The 20,175-nt window shown below is 42.5% G+C and overlaps 1 protein-coding gene across 11 annotated transcripts in view; it reads right to left on the reverse strand.

The window, feature by feature from the left end:
- Positions 1–20,175, reverse strand: part of NBEA (neurobeachin) — a 634,796-nt gene that overhangs the window by 172,788 nt on the left and 441,833 nt on the right. The gene's annotated exons all lie outside the window — the stretch shown is intronic.

Below are 20,175 nucleotides of genomic sequence, written 5' to 3' on the forward strand. Positions count from 1 at the left end.
GGTGGTATTTATAGCGTATATGGAAGGATTTATAGAAAATACATATATGGTGGTATTTATAGCGTATATGGAAGGATTTATAGAAAATACATATATGGTAGGATCTATATAAGCCTTGTTGTCACATCGCTTACAGCATTAGCTTCCAAAACAAGACGTGTTTCCAGCTAAACAGGGACTGTAATTTGTATCAGTACTGGTGAATGTACATAGCATAGGGAAGATCTATTCTGTATGCTCACATTGTGGTCACCAGACCAGTCCCTCAGTGACTGTGGGCAGCGTTTTTAGCCTGACAAACCTCTGCTGATCTCCAAGGTCTTATTCAGGACTAATCCACGAGGGAATAAAGCACACGCGGGGAGATCTGTATATCTTCTATTCAGAAACAGAACTCTGACCACATAATAAGGATCCGCCTGACGTCATATAGAAAATGGCTGCTTCAGTATACAAGAGATGTGCATTTAGGACGGATACAAATATTCATATACACACACACACACATATTACTTGTGCAGATCCCTAGCAATGCCAGCTGGTTACTTTACACCACATCAATGTACGAACAAATAAAGAGGTTCCATTGTTAAACCACCCAGAGAGCAGCATATAACATAAGCATCCTGTCACTGTGTATAAGGAGTGTGCCAGGGAGCAGTATACAACACGGCCACTTTACTAAGCACCCTGTGTATAAGGAGTGTGCCAGGGAGCAGCATACAAAACTGTGTATAAGGAGTGTGCCAGGGAGCAGCATACAAAACTGTGTATAAGGAGTGTGCCAGGGAGCAGCATACAACACGGCCACTGTACTAAGCATCCTGTGTATAAGGAGTGTGCCAGGGAGCAGCATATAACACGGCCACGGTACTAAGCATCCTGTGTATAAGGAGTGTGTCAAGGAGCAGCATACAACACGGCCACTGTACTAGGCATCCTGAGTATAAGGAGTGTGTCGGGGAGCATCATATAACACGGCCACTGTACTAAGCATCCTGTGTATAAGGAGTGTGTCAGGGAGCAGCATACAACACGGCCACTGTACTAGGCATCCTGTGTATAAGGAGTGTGTCAGGGAGCATCATATAACACGGCCACTGTACTAAGCATCCTGTGTATAAGGAGTGTGTCAGGGAGCAGCATACAACACGGCCACTGTACTAGGCATCCTGTGTATAAGGAGTGTGCCAGGGAGCATCATATAACACGGCCACGGTACTAAGCATCCTGTGTATAAGGAGTGTGCCAGGGAGCAGCATACAACACGGCCACGGTTCTAGGCATCCTGTGTATAAGGAGTGTGCCAGGGAGCAGCATACAACACGGACACTGTACTAAGCATCCTTTGTATAAGGACAGGAAAGTGTAAAGGGGTAGATTCATTCTTATGTGATTTATTTATGCCTGTAGCTACCTACACACTATACAATTATTGGGCCGATTTGACAATAATCGGGAGATCAGCCTGATTTATTATATAGTGGGTATGAATGATGGTATCAGCGTTTCACCGATAAACCGGTTAGAAAACCACATGTGCATTCCTCCCATTACCCCATCCGTCTGTCAGGACCAGGCGCAATACCCGATATTATGCAGTGTGCGCGCATTCTCTATAACCTGCCCATAATTCCTCTGCTTTATCCTGATTATCTCATCATCCTCCAGGACAGGCATAAGCAAATTCACTGTGAAATTCGCCAGGTATTTCATTTAAATTGTATTGTCAGTAGCACAGATATGTTATAAAACATGCGGGGCATTGGAAGACAATGGAAACGCAAAAAAGCATGTATTCTATATATTGTATACATGTGTTACAGCACTGGATGCCACGGACACAGAATAGGAGATGATAATATACAGGTGTATGATGGAAGGTATGTGCTGTGTATAAGGCATGGGACATACTGGGAGAGGATAATATGCAGGTGTATTATGCAAGGTATGTGCTGTGTATAAGAGATGGGACATATAGAGAGGATAATGCAGGTGTATGATGGAAGGTATGTGCTGTGTATAAGAGATGGGACATACTGGGAGAGGATAATATGCAGGTGTATGATGGAAGGTATGTGCTGTGTATAAGGGATGGGACATATAGAGAGGATAATATGCAATTGTATGATGGAAGGTATGTGCTGTGTATAAGGGATGGGACATACTGGGAGAGGATAATATGCAGGTGTATGATGGAAGGTATGTGCTGTGTATAAGGGATGGGACATATAGAGAGGATAATATGCAGGTGTATGATGGAAGGTATGTGCTGTGTATAAGAGATGGGACATATTGGGGAGGATAATATGCAGGTGTATGGTGGAAGGTATGTGCTGTGTATAAGAGATGGGACATACTGGGAGAGCATAAAATATAAAAAAAGGGGGTATACTGGGAGAGGATAATATGCAGGTGTATGATGGAAGGTATGTGCTGTGAATAAGAGATGGCGCATATAGAGAGGATAATATGCAGGTGTATGATGGAAGGTATGTGCTGTGTATAAGGGATGGGACATACTGGGAGAGGATAATATGTAGATGTATGATGGAAGGTATGTGCTGTGTATAAGAGATGGCGCATATAGAGAGGATAATATGCAGGTGTATGGTGGGAGGTATGTGCGGTGTATAAGAGATGGGACATACTGGGAGAGGATAATATGTAGGTGTATGGTGGAAGGTATGTGCTGTGTATAAGAGATGGGACATACTGAGAGAGGATAATATGCAGGTGTATGGTGGAAGGTATGTGCTGTGTATAAGAGATGGGACATACTGAGAGAGGATAATATGCAGGTGTATGGTGGAAGGTATGTGCTGTGTATAAGAGATGGGACATACTGAGAGGATAATATGCAGGTGTATGGTGGAAGGTATGTGCTGTGTATAAGAGATGGGACATACTGGGAGAGGATAATATGTAGGTGTATGGTGGAAGGTATGTGCTGTGTATAAGAGATGGGACATACTGAGAGAGGATAATATGCAGGTGTATGGTGGAAGGTATGTGCTGTGTATAAGAGATGGGACATACTGAGAGAGGATAATATGCAGGTGTATGGTGGGAGGTATGTGCTGTGTATAAGAGATGGGACATACTGAGAGAGGATAATATGCAGGTGTATGATGGAAGGTATGTGCTGTGTATAAAGGATGGGGTATATAGAGAGGATAATATGCAGGTCTATGGTGGAAGGTATGTGCTGTGTATAACGGATGGAACATATAGAGAGGATTATATACAGGTGTATGGTGGAAGGTATGAGCTGTGTATAAAGGATGGGACATATAGAGAGGATTATATACAGGTGTATGGTGGAAGATATGAGCTGTGTATAAAGGATGGGACATATAGAGAGGATTATATACAGGTGTATGGTGGAAGGTATGAGCTGTGTATAAAGGATAGGAATATAGAGAGGATTATATACAGGTGTATGGTGGAAGGTATGAGCTGTGTATAAAGGATAGGACATATAGAGAGGATTATATACAGGTGTATGGTGGAAGGTATGAGCGGTGTGTATAAGGGATTTCTCCAGGACACACACAAACCCTCACAGTCCAGACCACACTGTAGTGTATAAATACATATACTATACTGAGCCAGCCCTGTAATTTGTGTATACGGAGCACCCCCCAACTCATGACATCATATGTAATTACAGCCAAGCTCCTGACCATCATAGTGACAGAGCATTCTCATATATGGTCAATGCTGCTACTATTCTCTGCAGTGTACTGTAATGTAGTGTATGGTCAATGGAAACGAAAACAGAAAAATACCCATATGGTGAGATTATTCATTGCACAGAGCACAACTGTTTCTAAAAGGGCAGCTGTGTGTCAGGTCTATGTAATGTATGTACTGTATGTGCCATATCTCTGTAGTGTATGTGCTGTATGAGGCATGTCTATGTGCTGTAAGTAGTGACTGGGCCATGTGTATGTGCTGTATGTACTGTATGTGTGCCATGTCTATGTGCTGTATGTACTGTATGTGTGCCATGTCTATGTGCTGTATGTAGGTTACGTGCCATTTCTCTGTAGTGTATGTGCTCTATGGGCCATGTCTCTGTGCTGTATGTAGTGTGTGTGCGCCATATCTTTGTACTGTATGTTCCAAGGCTATGTGCTGCATGTAGTGTATGGGCCATGTTTCCGTGCTGTATGTAGTGTGTGCGTGCCATGTTTACGTGCTATGTTTCTGAAGTGTATGTAGCATGTCTATGTATGTAGTGTATGTTGCATGTCTATGTGCTGTATGTAGTGTATGTTGCATGTGTGTGTGCTGTATTTAGTGTATGAGGCATGTCTATGTGCTGTATGTAGTGTATGTTGCATGTGTGTGTGCTGTATTTAGTGTATGAGGCATGTCTATGTGCTGTATGTAGCATGTCTGTGTGCTGTATGTAGTGTATGTTGCATGTATATGTGCTGTATGTAGTGTATGAGGCATGTCTATGTGCTGTAGGTAATGTATATTGCATGTCTATGTAGTATATGTTGCATGTATATGTGCTGTATGTAGTGTATGAGGCATGTCTATGTGCTGTATGTAGCATGTCTATGTGCTGTATCTAGTGTATGATGCACGCCTATGTGCTGTATGTAGTGTATGAGGCATGTCTATGTGCTGTATGTAGTGTATGTTGCATGTGTATGTGCTGTATGTAGTGTATGTTGCATGTCTATGTGCTGTATGTAGTGTATGAGGCATGTCTATGTGCTGTATGTAGTGTATGAGGCATGTGTATGATGTATGTCTATGTGCTGTATGTAGTGTATTTTGCATGTCTATGTGCTGTATGTAGTGAATGAGGCATGTGTATGATGTATGTCTATGTGCTGTATGTAGTGTATGAGGCATGTGTATGATGTATGTCTTTGTGCTGTATGTAGTGTATTTTGCATGTCTATGTGCTGTATGTAGTGTATGATGCATGTCTATGTGCTGTATGTAGTGTATGTTGCATGTGTATGATGCATGTGTATGATGCATGTCTATGTGCTGTATGTAGTGTATGAGGCTCTATTATTATTTGTTAACAGTTTCTTATAAAGTGCAACATATTCCGTTTTGCTTTTCAATTACAAATGTCTATGCACTGTATGTAGTGTGTGCGCATCATGGGCCTGATTCACTACGGATCGCAACTACATATGCAGTTACGATTATGCACGCAGTTCAACTGCGGTAGTACGCCAATTCACTGTGATCGCTATCCAGTCGCAGCACTACACAAGGACGTCCACTTTACTTAGCATACATCTGTAATGTTTAGCAAGACTGCAAAACCATCAGTACAATAGAGTACCATCGGAGCCTCACACACACTTGAACAAGCTCTGACCTTACTCAGGAATTGCTACCTTCAGTGCACGCTATGAGTACTCAGACTGCGTAGGGCATAGCAGTGGATAATTTATGCACGCCCCTGCAATGGCGTCAGAACACACTGGGACACCTGCATTTCGCCGTCCACCCCCCCATCACCTCGCACAAATGGCACTTCCTGTCACTCACTCTGCGATGGGCCTGCGTAGTCACTGCAATCGCAGTCCTGATCACATTGGCCAGTTCGCACACTGTGATGCATACGCAGAACGAAACAATGACCAGATTGTGTGCGTATTAGCAATGCGTTCCTTGTGGAATCAGGCCCCATGTCTACGTGCTGTATATAATTTGTGCGCCATGTCTACGTGCTGTATGTAGTGTGTGTGCACCATCTCTAAGTGCTATATGTTGTGTATGTGCCATGTCTGTGTGCTGTATGTAGTGTGTGTGCCCCATGTCTTTGTTGTCTTTGTACTATGTGTGCCATATCTTTGTGCTGTATATAGTGTATGGGCCATGGCTATGTGCTGTATGTAGTGTATGGGCCATGGCTATGTGCTGTATGTAGTGTATGGGCCATGTCTATGTGCTGTATGGGCCATGTCTATGTGCTGTATGTAGTGTATGGGCCATGTCTATGTGCTGTATGGGCCATCATGGCTATGTGCTGTATGTAATGTATGGGCCATGGCTATGTGATGTATGTAGTGTATGTGCCATGTCTATGTGCTGTATGTAGTGTGTGTGCCCCATGTCTATGTACTGTGTGTGCCATATCTTTGTGCTGTATGTAGTGTATGGGCCATGGCTATGTGCTGTATGGGCCATGGCTATGTGATGTATATAGTGTATGGGCCATGGCTATGTGCTGTATGTAGTGTATGGGCCATGGCTATGTACTGTATGTAGTGTATGGGCCATGGCTATGTACTGTATGGGCCATGGCTATGTGATGTATATAGTGTATGGGCCATGTCTATGTGCTGTATGTAGTGTATGGGCCATGACTATGTGATGTATGTAGTGTATGGGCCATGGCTACGTGCCATGTCTTTGTACTGTATGTAGTGTGTGTGTGTGCCAGGTCTTTGTACTGTATGTGCCATGTTCAGTGGCAAATTTTACCTAGGAGCTGTGAGACTGCAGCCCCCCCAGTAAAACCCAACTCCCGCAGGGACTACCTAGCAGTAGTTGTGACTCCTATTTGGAAGCAATCCCTGTTGATCACAGCCAGTCAGGCACCCAGGGAGAGGTGTTTTCTCCCCCTGGAACTTCCAGATTGCAATAGCATAGAGTGTGGTTCCCATGGGAAGCCACTCCAATGCTATTACGGCAGTCCTATCTGACTTATAGTGCCTACAGCTCATGCAGCTCCTAAAAGCCAGCCTGTCTGCTAGTAGCTTCGGGCTTAAGCCACGCCTCTATTTAGGGTCTCCTCTGCGCAGCCTCTATTTAGGGTCTCCTCTGCGCAGCTGTCATTCACCGGGATGGCAGGGAGGAGAGGGCTGCATAAACTGCAGCCTATCATGTGCAGACCCCCCTGGCCAGACCGGTAAGGAGCCGCCGCTGGCCATGTCTATGTACTGTATGTAGTGTGTGCGCCACGTCTGTGTGCTGCTATGTCTATGTTTTTGACATGTTGTAGTTATATTGCTTTGCATAGGGACCCTTCGTGGGAGTAGTCAACGTGACCAGCAGCACTATATAGACTGGTGGCAGCAGCACCTTCACCCACCACATACTACACAGACTGCTATGTAGCCTATCCTATTCACCCACCACTCACACCAATGGCCCTGTGTACAGACTGCTATGTAGCCTATCCTATTCACCCACCACTCACACCAATGGCCCTGTGTGTCCTGTGCACAGACTGCTATGTAGAGTATCCTATTCACCCACCACTACACCAATGGCCCTGTGTGCCCTCTGCACAGACTGCTATGTAGCATATCCTATTCATCCACCACTCACACCAATGTCACGGTGTGTCCTGTGCACAGACTGCTATGTAACCTATCCTATTCACCCACCACTCACACCAATGTCACTGTGTGCCCTGTGCACAGACTGCTATGTAGCCTATTCTATTCACTAACCACTCACACCAATGTCACTGTGTGCCCTGTGCACAGACTGCTATGTAGCCTATCCTATTCACCCACCACTCACACCAATGGCCCTGTGTGTCCTATAGATGTACTGTAGTGTGGAGAGTTGTATATACAGTAGTATTTCCTCCTAGATATCACAGCCTGTCTAGGCACAGGGAAAGGAGCATGCAGGCCCCTCTGAGAATGTCAGGTTAATCCACTCCAGCTATAGAGAGAGGATTAGGCTATAATCCCCCTCTGGGAGATGCTCTGCACTCTTTACAGCCCATATTATAATCGTTACACAAGTTACCACCAAAATGCTGCAGATTTTCTATGTTGCCACTTAACAATTATTTCTTCTTAAGTCTTCCTCAAGTCAAAACAACAGCTTTATTTTCTTAGGCAATCAAGACATTTTGCATATAATCTTCTGGTATTTTGACACTTATTCTTCCTGCTAATAGCACAGTGTATTATAAAGTATTGATTACACTATGTATTTGTTACATTTCCCAATGGCCTGGGAGCTGCCTTATATGACTGGTCTACGTTCTAGGTATAACAATTCTAATGCTATTAATAATGCTGGCCTTCTGATTCTAGCATACAATTCAATGCTTATCGTACATTTCCCCATGTCAGTTTACATCTATCAACTTTGAAACACTGTCCTTTATCGCAGCTCTCTTGCCTAGCCTCACATCCTCTATCTGCTTACAATCTGCGTTATTTTTCACATTCTGCACACATTAGAACCCCACTTTTATTTCTCCCTATAACAATCTTGTTAATCTGCATACATATTGATACACTGTTCTTTGATACGTCACTGTTTTCTTACTTGCATTCCTACAAATCTCTTGCACTCATATCTCATTTACATTTCCAAATTTCTTTCCTCTTGTTTACTTATAAACACCATGACAAGGTTTTCGTCAACTCCCTCCTTCACTCTGTCTCTACCTAATCCTCTGTTCTGCCCCCTGCTTCCACCTTTATCCTTTCCCCCTTATCTCTTCCACCTCCTCCTCCCCTTCTCCCCCCTCCTCTGTCTGCCTACTCTTCACTCCACCCATTACTCCACTTTCTTCCTGTTCTACCCCCCCTCTGTCCTACTACCCCACCACCAAACCCTCCTCCTACACTCCTCTCCCTGTCACTTCACCCCACTGCCATCCACATCTCCCTCCCTGCCCACCTCCTATTGGTTCCCTTTCCAGCTCAGGTGCCCGCACCATCACTAAACTCTATTCATATCGGTCCCCCAAATTAATCTCACCTCCACGTTACAGCAACCCGGACAATCTCATTCACATCTCCCCCACAAATGCTATCTCTCTATCCTGTGCCCTCTGGAATGCCAGGTCAGTCTGTAATAAACTGGTCCCCACCCATGACCTTTTTATCTCCAACTCTCTGAATCTCCTAGCCATCACTGAAACTTGGATCTCACCCTCTGACACCACTTCTCCTGCTGCTCTATCCTCTGGGGGCTTCGCCTTCTCCCACACCCCCCGGCCTGGGGGTCGCCATGGTGGTGGTGTTGGGGTCCTTCTATCCACCAGTTACTCATACCAGCTAATACCCTCTGAACCATCCCTTACATTCCCCACATTTGAGGTTCATGCTATACGACTCTTCCAACCAGTAAACCTCAGAGTAGCTGTCATTTACCGTCCCCCTGGCTCTCCCTCCAAATTCCTTGACAACTTTGCTTCCTGGCTCCCTCACTCTCTCTCCTCAGATCTTCCCTCCATTATCCTAGGTGATTTTAATATTCCTATTGACACTCCCACAGAATCCTCTGCAGCTAAACTCCTTACCCTCACCTCTTCATTTGGTCTCGCCCAATGGACCTCCTCACCCTCCCATGTGAGTGGGCACTCACTTGACCTGGTCTTTACGCACCGTTGTGATATTTCTGATTACTCCAATTGCCCATTCCCCCTCTCTGACCATCACCTTCTCTCTTTTAACCTATCCCTCTCTCCTTGCCCTCCTCTAACTGCTAAGGCTACCATTACTAAGCGTAATATTGAGGCTATTGACACTGTTGCTTTTTCCTCCCTGCTGGACTCTCTTCTCTCCCCTATCATTTCTCTCTCCTGTCCTGAACAAGCTACTTCCCTGTACAATTCCTCCCTTGCTTCTGCTCTTGATTCTGTTGCTCCAGCAATAACCACTCACCCTCGCAGATCCACACCACAACCCTGGCATTCCAAATGCACCAGATACCTACAAAAGTGTTCAAGAATTGCGGAGCGTCAGTGGAGAAAGTCACGCTCTAAGGCTGACTTCCTCCATTTCAAATTTATTCTCTCCTCCTACAGTGCTTCCCTGTCTCTCTCCAAACAAACATATTTCAAGAACCTCATCTCCTCCCAGTCCTCAAACCCCCGGCGTCTCTTTGCCACTTTCAACTCCCTGCTCTGCCCTTCCCCTCCTCGCTCTCTGCCCTCGACTTTGCCACCTACTTTACATCTAAAATTGACTCCATACGTGAGGACATCATATCCCATCAGACCCTTAGCACTCCTCTCCCTCCTTGCCCTTACCACCCCTCCCCTTCTGTCTCACCAACTCTGACATCCTTCTCCCCTGCTTCTGGAGAGGAAGTCTTGGCCCTCATCCGGTCCTCCCCTCCTTCCACCTCCCCTCTTGACCCTATCCCTTCCCGTCTCCTCTCCCACCTGTCTCCTTCTGCCTGTTCCCATCTGGCTCACCTCCTTATTCTTTCCCTATCATCTGGCACTGTCCCTTCTGCATTCAAACATGCTCTTGTCTCCCCCATTCTTAAAAAACCTACCCTTGATCCTAACATACTTTCAAACTATCGACCCATCTCTCTTCTCCCTTTTGCTTCCAAACTCCTTGAGCGTATTGTCTACAACCACCTTACCACCTTTCTTTCCTCCCACTCCCTCCTTGACTCATTTCAATCTGGCTTCCGATCTCTCCACTCCACGGAAACTGCCCTCACGAAAGTCAGCAACGACCTCCTTGCTGCCAAATCCAAGGGCCACTACTCTCTGCTCATTCTCCTTGACCTCTCTGCTGCATTTGACACTGTAGACCACCCTCTCCTCCTGCAAATCCTTTACTCTCTTGGTTTACGTGAAACTGCCCTCTCCTGGCTTTCCTCCTACCTCTCTGATCGTTCCTTCGCTGTGTCCTCTCATGACTCCTCTTCCCCTCCACTTCCACTAAAGGTAGGAGTTCCCCAAGGTTCTGTTCTTGGACCTCTCCTTTTCTCCCTATATACATCCTCTTTAGGTGAACTCAACTCCTTTGACCTCCAATATCATCTCTATGCAGATGATACTCAAATTTACCTTTCCACCCCTGAGCTCACCCCTGAGCTCCTTACCCGTATCTCCAACTGTCTCTCTGCTGTCTCTTCGTGGATGTCCCAGCGCTTTCTTAAACTTAACATGTCTAAGACTGAGCTGATCATCTTCCCACCCTCTTCCACTACATCACTTTCCACAATTTCGTTATCTATTGATGGCACAACTATCTCCTCTAGCCCCAAAGTGTGCTGTCTTGGAGTTATCCTAGACTCCTCCCTCTCCTTTAAACCGCACATTCAGCACATATCGCAGTCCTGCCGTTTTCACCTAAAAAATATCTCCAGGATTAGACCCTTCCTCACCCAGGATGCCACTAAAACCCTCATCCACTCACTGGTCATATCCAGATTGGACTACTGTAACCTTCTCCTAGCTGGCCTCCCAGTCTCTCACCTCTCTCCACTACAATCTGTTCTCAATGCTGCTGCTCGGCTCATCTTCCTCTCCAGACGTTCTATATCTGCTTCCCCTCTCCTTCAAGCCCTACACTGGCTCCCCTTCCCCTTCAGATGCCAATTCAAGGTTCTTACATTCACCTACAAAGCCCTCACCAAATCCTCTCCCGCATACATTTCTGACCTTCTCTCCCTTCACACTCCCACCCGCCCACTTCGCTCAACTAATGCATGCCGCCTCTCTTGCCAACTGATTACTTCCTCCCACTCCCGCATCCGAGATTTTGCCCGTGCTGCTCCCTACCTTTGGAATGCTCTCCCTCTCCCTATCAGACTCTCCACCTCTCTACAAATCTTCAAATGGGCTCTCAAGACCCACTACATCATCAAGGCCTTCCAGCACTCCTCCTAACCCACCTCATGCTCTTTCCTTCCTATCTTCCCCTTCTGTATTTCTGCCATTTCATCTTGGATGTCATCTCGCTACCTGAAACTTAATATTTCTAAAACAGAATTAATTATATTTCCACCGGCCAATAACAGTTACCAATCTGATCTCTTTATCACTGTTGATAACTCAACAATCCACCCCACCCCACCCCACAAGCTCGCTGCCTTGGTGTCATCCTTGATTCTGAATTGTCCTTTGTTCCCCACATTCAATCTGTCTCAAAATCATGTTACATACATCTAAAAAACATATACAAAATTCGACCATTTCTCACACAAGACACTGCAAAAACTCTAATCCATGCACTCATTATTTCCCGCATTGACTATTGCAATAGTCTCCTTACTGATCTTCCCAAAAACAGGCTATCGCCATTACAATCCATTATGAATGCAGCTGCGAGGCTTATCTTCCTTGCCAAACGTTCATCGCCTGCTGCCCCGCTCTGTCAGTCCCTCCATTGGTTGCCAGTTTTCTACCGTATTCAATACAAAATACTGTTACTTACACATAAGGCCATTAACCGAATTACACCAACATACATCTCTTCACTCATCTCAAAATATCTCCCAACCCGACCTCTCTGCTCAGCACAAGAACTGCGTCTCTCATCCCCACGCATTACTTGCTCCCATTTACGGTTACAGGACTTTCTTCGGGCTGCACCCACTCTATGGAATGCCTTACCACACACAATAAGACTTACCTCTACTCTTCAATCCTTCAAGCGTTCCCTGAAAACTCACCTCTTCAGACAAGCTTATCAGATTCCAGAACCGACCACATAACCTTCATAGCTTCCATGTCTTATCACACCCCCTCTCACAGTCCACACATAACCTCACATATTGTCTTTCTTTCACATACTCCTGACATTTTGCCGACATTCCTATGTGACTGGATCATGCAGCCCACCAAGAAACTCTGCATTCTGGCCAGACCAAATTGCAATATATATAGCACCTATCCTTGTGTATCAATGCCGGTTTCCCTATAGATTGTAAGCTTGCAAGCAGGGCCCTCTTACCTCTATGTCTGTCTGTTATTACCCTGTTTTGTTCTATCAATGTTTCCAATTGTAAAGCGCAACGGAATATGCTGCGCTATATAAGAAACTGTTAATAAATAAATAAATAATAATAAATTCTGTGTCACGCCTGTCTGTCTGCCCCTCCCCTTAGAATGTAAGCTCTCATGAGCAGGGACCTCTTCCCTCATGTGCTTCTCTTTACATTTTCTTCTACTCTCTACTCCCCATTAGGGCACCTAACACGGGACCGCCAACTCCGGCAGCTTATTGTGAGTGCTTTAATCACTATTTCAGCAATGTATATAAGTTGTGTCCTTGTCCTGCACTGTAATGTACTGTAAGTTACTTGTTTCTTGTTCACTTATTAGTTCTATGTACTATGTAAGGCGCTGCGGAACACTTGTGGCGCCATATAAATAAAGGATAATAATAATAATAATAACATGCATGAAATATCACATAAGCACATAGGGCCTGATTCAACAGTGTACACTAGTGCACTGCTGTACGCAGATTCCCAATGTTCGGGAATCTGCACAGGCGCATGACCCGTTCTGCATATGTGCAGACTGTCAGTGATTGACAATCTGCTGCCGTTTGCGGGTGGGGAGGGGCGGCGATGCCCTCCGCTCCCCGAAATGGAGGCGTGTCGCGGCTGTTGGGGGGAGCGAAGAACCAGGTTCTCCATCAGCTGACGGAGATTTCCTGGCTTCTTCATCTTAACTGCGGCGGCCGGCTGCATGACCCCATAGGTCACCTTAGCCGGCCAATGTCCCGCAGAGTATCGGATGCTGCGTTGGACAACGCAGCTTGGATACGTAATGCAGTAGTTGGCGTGATACGTCCTCCTGCATTACATTATTAGCACAGACGGAATAGCTAAGCTGCTTGCGAGCAGCTTTGCAATTCCGTCTGGAGCTGAATCAGGCCCATAGTGTGGTATATAGAAAATCCAAGTGGAAATCTGTCAGTGCTAACTGGATAATGGCGGGGAAAATAAACAAAAAGGCAAATATAATTTTTCCTTTTATAAAAGTCAATAAAAGTGTATACATTGGTGTACTGTATGTGGATAATCATTTAATAACAGCATTTTTTGCATTCACACTGGTGTTTTTTTATTAATCCATATCTGTTAGTTTGTTTCTTAAGTTGAAGACTTGTTCCAATTGCAATAAAAGGTTTTGCACATAAATGCAAAAATTTGGTTGGCATATTTGGCTATCCGAGGCCACACTGACCACAGATGGACAGCAATTCTGATTAATATTTAATTGTGATTGATCAAGTTGTTGGGTCAAATCACTGAACAACCACATCTGTCAAATTAGGTTATACACAGATCCAGTCTCATACAGTTCAGGTTGCACAACCAAGTTGGCCCATGTGATGGTCAGCTGTATATGGGTAGAAGCATACACTCCAGCTATATACAGTATGGGTAGAAGCATATACTCCTATTAAGTTTTAGTGTAATTTGCTATATATTTCAGATTAATTAGATTTTTCCTTATGACTGCAGCTGCTCTGTATCTTAAAGGGACAGCAAATGTCATCAAGTTACAACTTAAAATAACATTTAAATATATTCTGAATGTGTGTACAATATATCATTTGGTTATGCCACTTTTCAGTACAGAGTGTAAAGTATTCTTAGTTTGTTTACATGGTACACCTGACTATCTTGCAGAAAGTAATGTCACCAGTTCCTAGTGACCTGGTAGGATTCCTCCTGAGGAATACTGGTTCAGCTCACAAGACGTCCTCCAGCATTATAAAGCAATGGGTGCACTTTAAACCCTGTCTGACAAAATAGTGTGCAACACAAGCAGGAAAGAAATGTTCTGCTAAAGTGCTGCGCTCAGCAAAGTTTGGGATGCTAAACAAAGTTTGCATTGATTGTCAAAGGTAATTTTCTATTGGTCATGTAACTTGAAGATGCGTCATTAACAATTAAAAAGCAGATCAGTGTGAAGAAATGAAAATTAATTAAAGATCTAAATAACCAACTTGTGGTTACTTGGTAAATGGTGAAACACTGATGAACCACGAGAGCAGTACTTCGGACTACATGTTGCATAATTCACTTATAATTCCTAGAAATGACGTTTCACAGGAGGAGAAATATAAATCTGAAGCTGGGTACACACAATATAAAATCTCGAGCGACCGGTCAGATATTGGGTTGGCGGCCCGAGAATTGTTTAGTGTATACGCAGCACCAGGCCCAACGGTGGATAACCCGTCGGATCCGTCACCGTCATATCATGTACTGCACACGCTATGTCAGTCCTGTTGGAAAGGCATACTTCAGAACTTGTAGTGTGTATGGAGATCGGCCCGATCCTGCATATAAGAGGAGTCACCTCAATGATTTGAAGTCAAAATATGAATGCAATACTCTCTTATATAGCTCTTTTTAATGGAAATATAAAGTAAATATGTTTATTCTAAAAATATACAGTAGGTGACATTTCCCATTAACAAGACACGGAAGATCCTCATATCTATCATGCTATCTATTTAAGATAAGAGAACCTACTCCCATTCATGAGACACTTCTATTATGTATATATGGACAAAGATACTTAAAAGGTACTTTTTCAGTTGGCAAAACTTTTTTTTTTTTATATACAAAAAGTTGTGCAATGTCCACTGCTCCACAACAATGAACATTGCTCACATATATAGAACTCCTCCTCTATGCATGTTGGCCAATCATCTTCATGTATATTAAAATAAAAGTTCCACCCAAAACTGATAGCATTGCTCTCTCTGTGGTCCTTCCATTTACGATAGCAGTAGCAGTCCCATTGGTTTACCAAGCTTTGGAATGCAAAGCATTCCGGAGTTTGGTCCCAGGGGTTTACACAATCTTAAAATAGAGTAGTGCATACTGCAATGTGATCATATGGGCGCTAATATCACACCCAGTTTGTATTGCAAATGCAATAATTGATAAATGGGTCCCTTAAACCGGCTACAGTGAACTCTAAGACACTTTTCATTCATGTGGATAGGAGACTAGAGAAGTGTCAGTGACAACAGTACTATGATGTATTAGTATAGATCTAGTTATTTTTCATATGCAGGTACTGCCCATTTCGCTCAACTTGAAAAAAGGTTAAAGTCAGATTGTGGTGTCAAAACTAGAGCAAATAGTGCTACAACTCAAAGCAACCAATCATATTTGATATTTTTACTGCTGTTTAGAAATGAAAAGCAAGCATCTGATCAGTCGCTATAAGTTACAATATATCATTGCACAGTTATTAGTACCTACCTGTGCTAATAAATTACAAGTTCTAAGGATCAACTCATACAAGCATTTAATATCCAATGGTACAATAACTGGGGCAAATGAAAAATCAATGTAGATTATACATACATTATATATATATATATATATATATATATATATATATATATATATAAATAAAATTTTGGTTATGTACAGAATGTCAATCCAATAATATAGCCCAAGAATTGGCACAAAAGCCAAAATCAGAGCACTCACCGCATGTCTCCCATGAATTTATCTTGACAAAGACCCTCCAGGGCCGAAACGTCGACTATATTCCTTGAATGTTGGATTAATAAAAAGTGGATTTTTCTATAAACACAAGCGGTGAGTGCCCTGATTTTGGCCTTTGTGCCAATTCTTGGACTATATATATATTTATATACACATTAAATTTGCCCTTAAGCCTATACTTGGAAATCATATGGGTCACTAATGATTAAAGTGTAATCAGTATGTTAAACAGTCACAGAATGCATACATTTCCCTCTTGTACTGTACTTTGTATGTCGTCCAGGACACAAGGGGGAGGTACTGTACAATTCTAAGCAACGGCCACGAAGCATCCCTGGAACATTTGGGCAAAAGTACATTAACCAGTAACATAGTTAATTTTTCCTCATGCCACTTAGAGGGGCACAAGTAAATTAGTCATGTTGGGCTACCATATTCTACTGTTGTACCATATTCTACTGAAAGTGTTCTACACTGGATGCGCAGTAGTCAGTGACACTATAACAAGTAAATCGCTATAAATCCCATGGGGTCCATACAATTAAGTGCGAGTTGGCTTGTGAGATCTGTTTTCACGGCAAACTAATTCCAAACTCACATTTTTTTTTTCCCCAAAGAAATTCACGTTTTATCGTGCGCACCTCCCTGGTGGTGTGAGATGGTAAGGCAGATCTTTATTTTAAGGTAATAATGTTGGGACACAGTGCAGAATCACTTGGCTAGCCCCTCTAATGACTAATTTGGCAATTAAAAGTTTTCAATTAGCTTAATGGGCCCAATAATTACACCTCAGTTTTGGGTGTTTTTTTTTTTTTTTTAATTGCCTCAAATTACATCCAAATCAATTTTTCATTAGTGTAGGCATCTCAAATGTAATTATAGTATTTTTTGTAAAGAAAAAATAATTTATTTTTTTAAATGGTAAAAAAGCAAAGTTAAAGTGACCTCAAATTAAGACAAAAATCACTTTTTTTTCATTTCTATTTTTGCGTTTTTGTTTAATTCGTTTGAAAGTAAACGAAAAAAAGTTGATTTTTATTTTTCTACTTTTTTAAATAAAATGCACAAATCAGCCAATTGACATTATTTAAAAACCTCCAGTACTTTCTTTATGCCCACTAACAGCCTTTTGTATGACTCTGCTAAATAAAGTGTAACTTTTTTGGGGTTCAGGATGGTTCCCCCTCTTTGTCATGCCCTTCTCCCAAGTTGCATGTTATAGAAAATTTGCACACCATCTCTGCGAGTAGCAAACTCGCACTTAGGGCCATATTCAATTAGGTGCGAAAAATCCCGTACTTTTCGCCATCATCGCTGGTTTTCCATGCAAAAAAGTATTGCGCGCGTCCACGCTTATCCCCGTATTCAATTAGAAATCAGCGAAAGCGGGACCCGGCGAAACTGTAACATGCGAAAAGTACTGTCAGATTTGGGGAAATCAGCCTGATACCTCCCAAAAGATGCACGGACATGGGGGATCACTATAGATACCCCCAAATAGCCCTGCTGAAGCTATTTGGGGTACTTAAATGCTCTCAATAGCTGCTAATTAGCGTCTTTGCAGAAGTGGTGAAGAATAGCATTTAGCAGGTTTTTTTGCTGTAAAATAAGTAGTCCCAGCAAATTTGGGGTACACGAAAATGGGTGCTAGCATATTTTAAAGTTGCTAAAGTGAAGTTTAAAAAAAAAAAAAAAAAATTTGTCCCAACTGTGGTATTTTTTGACCCCAAACTGAAAGTACTTTTTTTTGGGGTGTTCCTTAGTATTTTTTAAACTTTGTTTTTTTTAGTTTACCTTTGAGGGTCTGTCCAAAAGGTGCTGGGTGGTTTGCACCCCAAAACCCCAATTCTGCACTTTTTTCGACACCTATTCATAGGCGAAACTTTTTCACCGGTTCCATTGCATTAAGTTTCCGCACCAGCGAAAAGTCTCCAGAATTGAATACGGAGGAAACTTTAAATGATGTCACTCGTGATACTTTTTTGCAGAAATTGATTTTTCGCACCTAAGTGAATATAGCCCTTAATTGGAATGACCTCCATGAGTGCATAGCAGGAACATGGAGGAACCCTAAACCAGAAGCAAGCAAAGAGAAAGAGCAGGATATTCTCAAAAAAATAATTAAACGAGAACTTCATTAGATACCAGTTAATCAAGTATTTATATTGATTGTGGCTGTGCGCGAAACATATTGACACAAATTTGCAATGCAACCTACCCAACAATTTGAACAAAACAGAAATATATAATTCAAGGTCTGTGTTATTCTACAAACTGCAACAAGTGGCAACTTGTATTTGTAGCAAAACAGTTAAACCCGGTTGGTCACCCTTGTGGTTTATTTTGTCACATTATTCACCCAGACAGAATGGGATCCACAAGGCCAGTCTCCCATATATAATACAGAAGGCTGTTTGTAATCTGCTATCATGTCATTCACTCAAACCCCATTCTACAGTATTCAGTTTTGAGTGGTATACAGAAGACACTTTTGCGAATGCACTTTTCTAAAGTGGATACCAACAATTAGTCTAATATGAGTCATTTAGAAAAATCTAAATAAATTTTTTTTTTTTTTTTTTTAACAACCAAATGATATTTTTAATATATTAAACTATCTGATGTTACTACATGGAATATTTGCTAAAGGCTCTACTCTCCCCAAGGTTTAGGCATTTGCTTGCCAAAGGATTAGGTGGGACTAACTACCTGCTTATAAAAACTACCCAATGCGTGTTTCAGTGCTAATAATGAAGGTTACTTCCCTAGGGGTGAACAAGCACATTCTACTTATTATATACCAACAAGCTGCAACTGTGAGGATACAATGAGCCACCAAGGTGACCTACACCCAATCATACTATATTAAATGCAGCCACTTGGCACGTCATAGAATTGCTTAGAGTGGAATTAGCTTATTATGGAAACCGACTGGTTCTTATGATATTTGAAAATATCTAATAAAAGTTCTATGACAATAAATTTCCAGGGAACCCATCTCTATTTGCCTCTCCTTGGTACTTGCCCTGTTTAACCCTAAGAGAAAATTTCAATTTAATATACTCTGGAGGTTGCTGCCATCTAACAATAATATCCACTTAAATTTCCAATACACATTTTTTTAAATAATTCTGAAATACCCAAATATATCATAAAAATGTCTGAGAACGACTAGAAGACATAATTCTAAAAAGCACATTTTAGTTACTTGATGGCAGCATTCAGTTCTCTTATGTATTTATTTTTAGCTACAAAACAAATGAGGTTACCACTCATTCGGCGGCTGCTGCTAGAAATATCCTACATTATATAACCCAAGTTATCTCTTCCGCTCCAGATATTGCAGTGTACTTTACGTGTTGTGGTCTTGTGGGATCATGTGGAAGCAGGAAGCCCAGACAATTGCTCAGGCTGTATTCTCCGCGCTGCAATCGACCTTGCCTGAATCGTCACATTGGCAGCTCATGGATATAATCTAATAGAGATGATAACTGCCCTTCTCTTCTAATGGTCTCATGATAATCAATACTGAAATAGGATTTAAATTTCACAAAGACAATGAATGCATGCAAAATGTATCCTGTAACTCACACTACACCTCTAAATTACATTTTACATACATTACATGTGGATGTATCGCTCCCATAGCAGTCATGTGACAAGTGAGTTGCTTTCTCTATATTTTATGTCTGTTTGTTTTATTTAGAGCCAGTATTAGTGTATGGCCAGCTTTAGTAATTAATTATTGAGTATTAGCTCATTTTTGGTCCAGTATATAAATCCATAATAAATGACCTTCTTAAAGACCAGAGTTGGAAGTCTGAATCCTTTAAGTCTGTACTGTGCATGTCTGAAGCTATACAGTGGTAACTGTGTGGTGTATTACTGCTGGTAGAAGAGGGGCTGTTCCACTCAAAGTTGGGTGAAAACCTCATCTCAAGAGGCATAATACTAAGAATGAGACTAACCTCA

This window comes from Taudactylus pleione, unplaced genomic scaffold (assembly GCF_031769625.1).
Source record: "Taudactylus pleione unplaced genomic scaffold, aTauple2 ptg000043l, whole genome shotgun sequence".
Classification (NCBI taxonomy): Eukaryota; Metazoa; Chordata; class Amphibia; order Anura; family Myobatrachidae; genus Taudactylus; species Taudactylus pleione.